The sequence below is a fragment of the Rhynchophorus ferrugineus genome, unplaced genomic scaffold (assembly GCF_030347505.1).
Source record: "Rhynchophorus ferrugineus isolate W39M unplaced genomic scaffold, kcgeb_rfMv2 rfM3, whole genome shotgun sequence".
Lineage (NCBI taxonomy): Eukaryota > Metazoa > Arthropoda > Insecta > Coleoptera > Curculionidae > Rhynchophorus > Rhynchophorus ferrugineus.
Window position 1 is genome coordinate 1,976,363 of NW_027472582.1, and position 13,572 is coordinate 1,989,934.

At 31.9% G+C, this 13,572-nt stretch overlaps 1 protein-coding gene across 6 annotated transcripts in view; it reads right to left on the reverse strand.

Annotated features, from left to right (window-relative positions):
* Syt7 (Synaptotagmin 7) overlaps positions 1–13,572 on the reverse strand; it is an 870,553-nt gene that overhangs the window by 227,338 nt on the left and 629,643 nt on the right. The window lies entirely within an intron of this gene.

The following is a 13,572-nucleotide window of genomic DNA, read 5'->3' on the forward strand; positions in this document are numbered from 1 at the left end:
AGAAAAAATATGAACGTTGTATATAAAAACATAGCGGCCCGCTCCGACTTTGCACGGACATAAAATATTTATGCCTATGTCACTCAATGAAAACATAATTAAAATCGATCCAGTATTTTTGGTTCATTCATTACTGCCCTTGGCCTGCACGCATTAAATTTGGAGTAAAACAATTCCTCCTCCCCTATACTTACTATGAAGATTTCCTGCTATCTTTGGAATATCTAAATTCATACAATTTTTATTACATTACACATTTTTAAACGCAAATTTTAAATTTGTAATATCTCCGAAAATATTTGTTTAATTTACATGCTGTAAGGAACCATATTGATCTATATTAATTGCACACTGTATTTAAGGTACTTAATTCGATAAGGATTAATGCCGTATTGCTTAAAATAGCTTCGTAAATAAGCCATTTTCTCACGTAAAAAGTAAACAATAAAAATGGTTAATGTGGGTTATCCCTAAAAGATAAACATATACCATCGCGGACTTTTTTGTAGACCTTTTTATGGTGTACAATACTGTAGTACATTAATTTGATCTAACTCGTAGGGTTAGGCAGCGTTTTTGCTAATTGCTAAATAAGCCTAAAAAAAAAGGTTAATTTACGACATCACGTTAGAAACCTCTAAAATTAGCAATGTTGCCTTAGTGTATTATGCATGTATTATACATATAAACCTTCCTCTTGAATCACTCTATCTATTGAAAAAAACCGCATAAAATCCGTTGCGTAGTTTTAAAGATTTAAGCGCACATAGGGATATAGGGACAGAAAAGGCGACTTTGTTTTATACTATGTAGTGATTAAACAAATCTGATGTATTTTTTCTTTAGTATCTATTATAACAATCTAAGAAATTAACACCAATGAGCTAGCAGGTTAATTGAAAAGTTTCCGGTCTACCACACTAAAACACATTTTTGGACAAAATTAGTTTTTTTATTCAAAATAATTGCCTTCAAGGGTGATTTTCGATATCATTTTTGTAGTACGATTTGTCATTTGATTCAGAATAGGCCTCAGTTTCGCCGATCACATCTTCATTCGACGGAATTTTTTTTCTCAGCGAGCATTATTTCAAGATCTGAGAACAGAAAATAGTCGCTGGGGGGCAGATATGGATAATACAGTGGATGAGGAGGCAAATTGAACCCCAATTCATGGCTTTTGCCATCGTTTTCACCGACTTGTGACACGGTGCATTGTCTTGGTGAAGCAAGCTTTTCTTTTTCTTCAAATGTGGCGGGTTTTCGGCGATTTCATACTTCAAGCCGTCCAATAACGCTAGGTAGTCAATGAAAATTGTTCCATGCGCATCCCAAAATAGAGACGTCATAACCTTGCCAGCCATTTCAATCAATTTCAATATAGGGTCATTCAAAATCATTTTGTGGATTTTTTAAATGTATTCGTCGGTAACAACCTCTTTTGGACGTCCACTGCGTTCACCGTCTTCGGTGCTCATTTTACCACGTCTAAACTTAGCGTACCAATCCTTGATGGTTGATTTTCCAATCAGGCCAAGTTTTTGCTTCAACTGTATTTTTTCCCTTCAAAAAGCAATATTTTATCAACACGCGAAATTCGTTTTTATAATTTTTTTTACAATACTTTTGTTATTGCTTCACTAAAAATGCTGTAATTCACAAAATAATGATCCGACAACTGTCAAATTTATACACGCATCTTTTGAGGGTTAGGGCTAACTAAATTTAATTGTAGTAGCGCCATCTATGTGTTAGATCTATATGGGCGGGGACTTTTCAATTGAATTTTCCTGTTTATTTAATATATGTTTTTAAAATGCAGTGATATTTTCTTATAACTTCACTGAACTAGATCAAATAGTTTTACTTTCTTTAAATTTCCGACTAAGCCACCATTATCTAGGAGCTGAAGAACATTAATGTGCTCATTAAATCCCTGTTCATCTCTTTAGACATAATCCTTGATAACGTTATAGAGAGTTTCTATTTCCAGGTCCTTACTGAGATTATCATTACGAATGTGCCATGGAGCATCAAGAATAGCAACCGGCTATATTGCCGTAACCGATAATTTCCATTTATCATTGACGAAAAGTATCTTATTCCGTATCGTTAATTTGGTTTCAGGAAACAACATTCTACCATTGATCAGATTCCCAGAATCACCAATGTCATAAAATCGCAAAAGAAAATAAAATTTGTTCTGCAATATTTTTAGATATAGCTTTTGATATTGTTAAAGTTTGCCATGAAGGTTTAAAGTATAAGATTAAAATACTTTGAGTCCTATGTTACTGACCGACACTTCAGAATCAGACAAGAAAATAGATACTCTGACTTGACAAAAATAAGAGTAAGTATGTTATGTATGTTGGAAGTGTATTGGGACCAGTCCTTTATCTGCTGTACATACACGATTTATCAATATTAGATTCAGTGAAAATGATGCTGCTATTTTTTTTTCTAGAAGACTCTGTAATGATAGCCATAGATAACAACAGTGAATCGACCCGACAGTTACAAACATCTACTGTCGAAAAAGAATGCTGTACAGAATCCTGAATAAAAATAAATCAGTGCTTATTGACTTCACCAACGAAAGATTCAGGCATAAGCAAGTATACATAAATTAGCAAGTAGTCCTCATGTAAATACAGCCAAATAGCCACATGTTAATTGCCCTGTCAATGTATAACAAGCTTTTGCATTACCAACAATGGTCTTTAAACAGGTGTGACTTAAGTGGTGTCCAACTCTGGGGCTGTACGAACCAAAGCAATAGAAATAACATACAAAGATTATACAAAACAAGCTACTGCAAAGTGTTGATAATGCTGTGCCTTTTTTTAATAATAAGACTTTGCCAGATTTTGGAGTTTATACAGCATATTCTACTTTAGATAGTATATTGTCGATGCCAGCTGTTGTTGTTTTTGTCTCTTTTCTGCTTATATTTTATTATCATGGAATATTTCGTGCATGTGGTGTCTATACTTTTACAGTTTGGATATAAGTTAAAATTGATACTTTTTTAAGCACTTCCTGTACAGATAGATCTTCATAAGATTATCTATGTCGTTATTATTATATACAATATATTGTTCTACTTTTCTTCACTGTTGTGTTGGATATTTCATTCTTACTTTCATTCATATCTCATACTTATTACTTTGTGCCTTATCAGATTTCATCAATTTAATAATTAATATTTTAGTAGAAGGCGTATATAGTCTACCATAACAGGCCTACAATACAAAAGATGTTGAAGAATTTTCTATGGATTTTGGTGTGCTAAAAACGCAAATGATATGGAAAATATATACAGACGGCGGGATTTTTTTCTACGATCAAATATGATTTTGTATAATAGCATCATTTCATATATTCAAGAAAAATAACCCTTAAAATATTTCTGCTTTCTAATGGTGGTTTCTATGCTTCCGTTCTTCAGGTTATGCTTATATCTCAAATAATCCTATAAGAACTTGGATATGATTTTGCACAAATTAAAATATCCATACTATGCTTGATTGATATCAGCAATTTGAACAGTTTGTGTATATTGCTTGGAGAACAAATTAGCAGGGATTAGCAAATCTTGCTTTTTGTATCTATGGATTAGCAGAGACCGAGTAAATTAGTGGGCCGAAAAGAGTTGGCTATCGAGGAAGCTTACTCTTGTTGAAAAGACCGTTCTCCAAGAAATACTAGTATCTTCATAAAAACTTCTTGTACCACTACTGCATATAAGTTAAAATTGATACTTTTTTAAGCACTTACTGTACAGATAGATCTTCATAAGATTATCTATGTCGTTATTATTATCTACAATACATTGTTCTACTTTTCTTCACTGTTTTGTTAGATATTTCACTCTCACCTTCATTCATATCTCATACTTATTACTTTGTGCCTTATCAGATTTCGTCACTTTAATAATTAATATTTTAGTTGAAGGCGTATATAGTCTACAATAACAGGCCTACAATACAAAAGATGTTTAAGAATTTTCTATGGATTTTGGTGTGCTAAAAACGCAAATGATATGGAAAATATATACGGACGTCGGGGTTTTTTCCTACGATCAAATACGATTTTCTATAATAGCATCATTTCATATATTCAAGAAAAATAACCCTTAAAATATCTCTGCTTTCTAATGGTGGTTTCTATGCTTCCGTTCTTCAGGTTATGCTTATATCTCAAATAATCCTATAAGAACTTGGATTTGATTTTGCATAAATTAAAATATCCATACTATGCTTGATTGATATCAGCAATTTGAACATTTTGTGTATATTGCTTGGAGAACAAACTAGCAGGGATTAGCAAATCTTGCTTTTTGTATCTATGAATTAGCAGAGACCGAGTAAATTAGTGGGCCGAAAAGAGTTGGCTATCGATGGAGCTTACTCTTGTTGAAAAGACGGTCCTCCAAGAAATACTACTATCATCACAAAAAGTTCTTATACCACCACTGCACATAAAATTGGGATTAAAGAAGCAATTTATAAACTCACTCCCGAAAGATGGAGATTGCTTCAAATACATAGTGTCAGAGTTTGCAGGCTTGTCAGAAGCAAAAATTAAACTTGACTGCCCCACAACTCATCATCTAACTCACAATGGCCGATCCTCAAAAGGTGCTAATAAAGAGGCCACAAAATAGGTTTAGACAATCATAAAGACTCTAACTATATAGGCAAATCGTCAAAGGCATTCTGAAACCATTTCATGCTTTACGCTGCTTAACGAGTCTAAGAGTAAATTTTCTTCGTTTTCGCATCGACTACTTTCCGGAGAATTTGGGACATGTGAGCGAAGAATAATGAGAACGTTTTCACCGCAACACAGAAGGAGAAAAGTCACCACGGAAAGTGCAGCACCGCGATATCAGACTTTGGTTGGACGCTTCATAAAGACATTGTAGGTCCTCCCTAGAAGTGAAAATATACAAAACTACTGTCACTGGGAAGAAGAAAAGATTTTAGGGTGTTCTAGTGAAGGAATATTCAATAATATAATTGTTTAACTTAGTTACACAAATTATTAAAAAACGTGATGTCTCATCACATAAAAGAAAGTAGTTTTCGGATTCGGCACATCTCAAACAAATAGTACGCTAAAAAGCCTAAACAGCTCTTAATTATTAAATTTAATAAAAGCGCAGAACATTCATAATGTTCTATCCAAGTTCATTGAAATTGTTAGTAGTTTGGTTAGTTCTAAAAACTCTGTTCATGTTCCCAAAAATGTTTTATTACATTTTATTACTCGTCGTTACAAAGATACTTTTTACATCGAAACGTTCCTTCGTTTATGCCGGTCTCTGTTCCCTTTAATAATATTCAGGACCTAAATTTAATATAATGGACTTTGAGGGAGTCGTAGAATTCAAATTTGATTCCGTCTTTTTTCTACGTAGAATAATAAATAGAAAGATATTCATTTGGTGAATTAATTGAACCGTCCACGGTTAACATTGATTCGAATTATTCAAGAAAAGGAGGAGTAAGAAGCAGGCAGTAAAAGAGAATTGGAAATAACTAGCGTTCAATTATGTAAGTTCGGATTATTGGTCCGTGGATGATGTATTCCGGTCTGATTTGCGGGTATGTTATTTTATTGTGTTGCGTTTTGCTTCTTCTTAGACGGATATAAATGTGTTAATACATTGACATGCATTCAGGATTTATTAAAAAAATGACATACTAATTAAATTGTATTATATGAGACTAATTTATTTATGTGCTTTGATGTAGTTTCCGCCACAGTAGTCTTTACTAGATATTACGTGCTTTTGTTAGTGGTTCTTCCAATCTCCAAAACTTAGCAAAACCTTGAAGCATTTCGCTTCTAATTTCATTTAAGCTTATCCATCAAAAAAGCCTTTTTACATTTTTTAAATTAATTTTGATGAGTGTTGTTTTATGACAAAAATTGACTCATAAATTGTTTTTTAACAAATTAGGACAATCCGAAGGAAACAAATAAAAAAACTTTAGTTAATAACATCCAATTTATAGGTTGAGTTTCTGGTTAACTATTTGATTTTGTGGTAAGAAGTCTTAATCATCCCATTTTGTTATATGATAGAACGAGATCTTTCTGGTTTTAGCGGAAATTTGATAATTTTGGAATAAATTATCCGTAACATATTTCATACTCAAAAGGTCCTAAAAGTATCTTGGCATGAGCCAATACCATCATAAGTTTTCCTAATTATGTTTTGGTGGTCATCTCTGATCAATTATTTCATTTTATCAGCAACTGTTGTTTTAGTTTAGTATATTCGTTGAAACCAATATTTTTTGTACATTAGACTATTTTTAACAGAAAATTTAGTGCAAATTATCTGATCCATTTGTAATACAAAAGAAAAAACGTCAAAAGTACTAATATCTATTTTGTTCTTTCATCAACAAACAGCAAAATATACAAAACTATATAATCCAGATATACTTGTCAAATATCGTGTCTATAATTAGTGCCAGCAATGGAATAACTATACATTTGAATTCACTTTTAAGAAAAACTAATTGTTTTCAGTCTCCAATTCTGACCTTTGATGACGGAATATTCATGCAAACCAAATATTGCAATAACATTCTTTATTGATGGATTGGTTCCACACAATGAATCAATAATGAATAATATGACGATTCTAACGTTTTACTATTTTTTATTGCTTATTTAACACTTGGTAATAGTCAGACGGTCACGTTAGACTAATAATAGAGAAGATCGGATTCAAAATCAAAGAACTATAGAGGATAGTCGGAATAAACTCCCAACTTAGCCTAGAAGCCTAGAATCAAAGAGAAATTCACCGATTTATATTCAATGCTTACCGCTACGTAACCAATGAAGAACTGTAACATGATCATGGTTTCGCCTTAAAACATTAAATAAAGCCATCGCGCTTTCGTATTGATGCAAGTAACATATAACAGAACAATAGTATTAACTTAAACCTTAAACACTAGTTTTATAACAATGGAAAAATACTTAAAATTCAATATCTATAAATATAAAAAATAAAATACCGTAGATTAAAAAGTCCCAAGACTTAACTAAAGCCCAACTTAACCTTTTGGGTAGACCCTACAACTTTAGTGGAATATAAACCAAGATTTTGCAAAAGTTTTTGAAATATCAGACCCTTAGATTGCCGTAATAAGAATGAGAATATCGCGCTAGAAAATGTTGTCATAAAAACTTTACTACGCTCCACCAATTTGCATTTAGTGTATGGGAAGAAAGTATATAAGAAAGTTGTTGTATCATTACAGTCTACATTTATTATGATGCTTTTAATCCATTTTATAAAACTTTTAATTGGTATAGTTCTCATTGTATACATATTTACATTCATGTTTTGCATGACTTTGGTAAAATAGTTCTATTGTGTATTGTGAAATACGAATACAATATACAATTGTATACAATTGGCTTTTAGTAATTAATATATACCATATTCATTTATGAAAGACGAGATCTGAATTGTAGTAATATGTTATATTTAATATATAATAATTGTCAAAAATAATTATTTTTTTTCAGCCTTTAAATTATTATGTAAAATAATTAATGTTTGAAAGAAGTATACAAGTGGAAGTAGAAACAGCACGTTTACAGACCAACCTGACATTCGGTTGGAAGACGTGGATATTGTCAAAGAGAGATATAAATAAGAAACAAGCATTAGATATTAATAACATTAGAAGAGTCTGCGATATAACAAAGGTGGACAGGTTGAGAAGTAATGGAAAAAAAGTAGGAAAAAACCAATATTGAATCAGTCGAAGAGCACATGTAAATAAGACAATTGAGATGCTAAGAACACTTACAGTACATTAAGGATACAAGACAGAGACACAGAAATAGAGATATAAGAAATACCTCAGAAGAGAAGATAAACTTCGACTGAAGCAAGAAGACTGAGGAAAGACAGAAAAATATGGAACGGAACAGGTAATACCTAACCGGAGTATTGCCGTTAGTTTGAGTTTATTGTAATATTTTATTGTAAAAGATATGTAATTTGATTTACTGTAGACACAGAAATAAAAAAAAAGAAATTGTTATTTGTATATGAAACTCTTATTCATCCGGATTATGAGCTACTAAGATCTTACCTGATAGATCGCTATTATACAGTAAAACAAGGCGATGAACATATCGAATTACACGCAATATATTCAGAAGTTCCACAAGGCAATGTACTGTGTTCAGTACTATATCTTCTGGACACAGCCGACTTACCTAGAACAAAAATAATCACCTTGGGAACATACGCAAACGATACAGCCGTCTTAGCTTGTTATAAAGATCCAGCCATAGTATCACTTAATCTAGAAACACACCTAAATCAAATACAAATGCCGCCAAAATGATAGAGCCAACGAAACAAAAATACAGTCATATAACCTTGACGCTGTGCAGAAGAATATGTCCACCAGCCTATATCAATAATAGTCAACTCCCACAAGCCGAGGATACTAAATATCTTCGTATACACCTAGATCGATACCTAACTTGGAAGACGTTGATCGAAGATCGCCAAACGGAAAAAACTTGGACTTAAACTCTACCAAATGTATTGGCTTATTGGACGCAAATCCAAGGTATTAATGTATAAACAAGGACAAGGTATTATTGTATAAAACTATACTCAACTATACGGAACTATGGGAAACCGCTAGCAAGTCCAAATATTCATCATACAACGGCTACAAAATAAAGTCTTGCGTGCCATTGTCGATGCTCCATATTATATTTCAAATGAACTGATATTACGAGATATTCCCCTAGAACCATTAAAGAGTGCATTTAGGACATATATAGACTTTAGAATATGCTTTAAAATAAGATTAATTAATTAGAATAGTATATATATATATATATATATATATATATATATATATATATATATATATATATATATATATATATATATATATATATATATATATATATATATAAGAGAATAGTCACTAAAGATCCTCTACATATACAAGTATATTATAATAATATGAGAGCATATTACTTTAAATTATATAAACAATATATATACCCATTACAAAAAATATAACCAGATAGCAACTAAGTTATACCAGAAAGAAGCTGACTTCGCTCTAACTGCTATAAACTCTGGCAATATATTAAAAGACTAAGTTAGTGATCATTAAATCAATCAAATTAAATTTGTAGAACTGCTCCAGTCAGAAGGCCACTATATCCGATGAGCAGTAGATATAATCATCAAGCTTCATTAACAAAATGTTCAAATACTAAACGAATATATCCGGTAGTTCGAGTAGGACTAGGTGCCTAACAAAAATCTTACATAAAGACATAGTTTAGAATGAAACATCTTTTAAAAAAATAATATTCAAAAAGCAATGACCTGATATACCAAAACAGTAGCCATTCTTGTATATCCCTTACAGCAGTAACGTAAAGCGGATACGCTGATATAACCCATGTTTATTATTCCAAAAAATCCTCACGATAAGAGATATTAAAGTGATAAAGGACCTGTTTTTCCTTATAATAAAATGTTAATATATTTTGTGGAGGCGTTCGAGTAACATAATACTCTACCCCGTCCTCGAATTCCTGGGTTTGCTTTTTTTGAGAACCCACTATCCCGGCCACTCCCCTTTAACTGTCAACTCTTTCTTTCTAAATCCGTTTAGGAAAATCCAAACCGTTTATTTCCTCGGCATCATTTTCCGGGACATTGCGACGCTTTTCCGGGTCGGGACACCCACTTTCGCTATTGACCTGCTGTGATCATTAATATATTATCCGTATGATTTTATTAATTTGATTTAGTTAACACATTTCAACTAAAGCCAACAAATTCTTAAAAATATCTTTTCTACAAGTACTACTTTACTCAATGAAGAAATTACTTAATAGTTGATTACATTAATATGTTGTGTGGTACTTCTCGTAATATGTCAATTGATAAGTGCCCGGCCTGACATATACATGGCGCTACTAGAATTAAATCCATACGTTTTTTAGTTAGCCTTAACCCTGAAAAGATGCGTGTATAAATTTGACAGCTGTCGGACTATTAGTTTGTGAATTATAGGATTTTTAGTGAAGCAACATTTGTCATTGTGAAAAAATGGATAAAAAATTCAGTGTGTTGATAAAATATTGCTTTAAAAAAATACATTTGAAGCAAAAACTTGACTTGATGCTGAATTTACGGACACTGCCCCAGGAAAATGAACCTTCAAGGATTGCTAGGCTAAGTTTAGACGTGGTGAAATGAGCACCGAAGACGATGAACGCAGTGGACGCCCAAAGGAGTTTGTTACCGACGAAAACATTAAAAAAATCCACAAAATGATATTGAATGACCGTAAATTGAAATAGAATAAAACAGCAGACACTCTAAAGATATCAACTGAACGTGTACATCATATCGTTCACGAATATTTGGGTATGAGAAAGCCCTGTGCAAAATGGGTACCTCCCGAGCTAACTTTTGACCAAAACAAATGACGAGTTGATAATTTGGAGCGGTGTTTGAAGATAATTAAGCGTAATAAACCCGAGCTTTTGCATCTATGTGTGATAATGGATCAAACATGGTTCCATTATTTCACTCTAAGTCCAATCGATAGTCATCCGAGCGGACTGCACATGATGAACCTGCTCCAAAGCGTTGGAAACGCAACAGTCGCATGAAATAATTTTCATTGACTATCTTGGAAAAAGAAGGACCATCAACAGCGACTATTTCATACCGTTATTGGATAGTTTGAAGGACGGAATCGCCGAAAAACGGCCGCACTTTAAGAAAAAGAAAGTGTTGCTTCACAAAGATAATGCAACGTATCACAAGTCAATGAAAACGATGGCAAAAATAGATGAATAGGGCTTCCTCATCCACCGTATTCTCCAGATCTGGCCCCCATCGATTATTTCCTGTTCTCAGATCTCAAGAGAATGCTCTCTAGGAAGACATTTTGGTCGAATGAAGAGGTGATCGCCGAAACATATGGATAGCTAACTATTGCATATCCCAATGGAATCTTCAAGGTGAGGAGAAGAAGAAAAATATATTCTAATTTATTATATATATAAATATACATATATATATATATATATATATATATATATATATATATATATATATATATATATATACAGAACAAAGTCCTGAGAAGTACTGCATCGAGTTACTATGTGACTGACTACTTACATCGAGACCTGCAGATATCGACTGTCACTCAGGAAATTGAGAGAATTTCCTGGCCAGGATACACGAGGACAGTTCTCATGTCATCACCAAAGTAATACTACACTTGGATAACGCCAGAATAGGACACAGACTCAAAAAATTCAAACTATTTGATATTGTGTGGTGTAGGTGCATTTAACAGAAACACAGTACTGTTAATACATAAACATTATTCCACTAGAGACTATGATCGGGCCAAGTAGGTCCTCGTAAGTATTAGTTACCTATATTTAAGTTAATGTAAAGATAATTGTCTAAAAAATTAGATATTTATCAAAACATGCGACAGGAGATTTATATATGTATATATATATATACATGTTTGTCTAAAAATCTATTTTTGTATACCATTGATGTGTGGAAAACACAGCAAGAGAAAAAGGCAAAGTAACTTAAGATAAAAAAAACGAAACAGAAAGGATGATATCTGTGTCCTATATTCTGGTCAGGAAAGCTCGAAAAAATATCTTAAGCTAGAGTCCTGGAAATGGAATAAGAAATCAAGAAGAGTGCAGCTTTTAAAATATGTATAGAGAGAAAGGACTGAAAGGAAAACTTTAAGTAAATTTGATGTGACTACAGAAAGGTTTTGAATTGATTTTTTTTAGAAAGACATTATTATATTTTAAGGTATGTTATATACATATGTATGTATATATACACGTAAATTATTATCTTTTTGGATCTCTATTACGCCTTTTGCAAAGTATATCATATATGTTCGATATATTATGTTCTTGAATATATTTTCATAAATATATTTTGCGAAATATTAAGGTACAACTTCTAAAAAGCTTTACCTTACCGTTAAGTAGGGTGTTGGTCACATATCTATAAAAAAACAACTCTCCAAATACATGGTTTGATTTGACTATCATATAAATGATCTGGAGGACCAAAAAGTTTGAACATCACGAATTACATGATTTCTAGGACGAGAGTTCATCTCGAACCCTTAAAGAACTTTAAATGAATAAACTATATGACCTATTGTTGCAAAAAAGACTAACCCTAGTGAGTATTCTACACAGATTCATTCTCTTGCATGACAATGCTGGGTCACATCTTGCAAGAGTTATCAAAGATACACTCTTGCAGCTAGAATGGAAATTTTTAAGACACTCAGCGTATTTACTAGATATAGCGCTTTCTGACTGTATTTTAAATTGCTGTAGTGCAAAATTGATCGATGATTGGACAGTTGCCAAGCTAATATCTTTCTTTCGACACAGTATCGCCATCTTACCAGAACAATAATAAGCTACCAAACAACATAGAAAAATACCTTGGTTAATATACTTTAACGTATACAATTTTTTATCAACATAAATGCATTTTTAAAGTGAAATATCTCACAAAGGTGCGCATTACTTTATTTTCAATGCTTTTCCATTTTATATGATGGATCAAGTTGGTAAATAACAGATGGTTATTTAAGAAATAATCTAAAGTGAAATATGAAGAGCCATATTGTCCTGTATATTTCTCATGCACCTTTTTTATTTCGAATTGGCATAACTTAACAGTCTTTATAGAAATAATATTTTTGGGTCAACGATGTATGTTGATTATTGATTTTAAATTTCAAGTATGTATGTTTAAAGTTGATACATACGCTTACTTTATGTATCCATATTTTTCTCCAATACTTTACAAATAAGATATTAAGAAATAAATCTGACATAAATTGAGTATAATGCTAAACAATCATTTACTTCCAGACCTAGTGAAGCCATCATTCTAACGCAGACGACCAAAAAAATACGTTCAATTTTGTTCAATCGTTTAGTCATATTTCGTTTTGCAGTCAATATATATTGAAAAATACGCTAGTATAAATCTAAAACGTATTGATAAAATAGCATCGCTATATTGTCGGCCGAAAATATAAAAACAAGAAACCAATCATTTCTGTTGAACCTTCGATGAATACGTAAATATTTATGGATGCGTAAATATAAAATAGTTGTTTAATATATATACAAATAAAAAGGAATTCAATAATTTACCTTGAAATAAGTTTATTCGGCCGATAGAAGCTACGAGGTAGGCTCAAAAGTACTGAACAACTAGACATCAGTTTGGCTTTTTTATCTAAAACTAATCAATTGAATAGTATCATATGTAGACGTATTTTAGAGTACAGTAATATACTAAACCTTTATAATCCTATATTCCTTATACTCATAATATTTTCGTAAAATAAATAATCTAATATACACTTATATTACTTTAAACTTAATGACATACTGAATGAATTTATGAAATATTTATGTAGTAGCTACCAAACAACCTTCATTTTCACA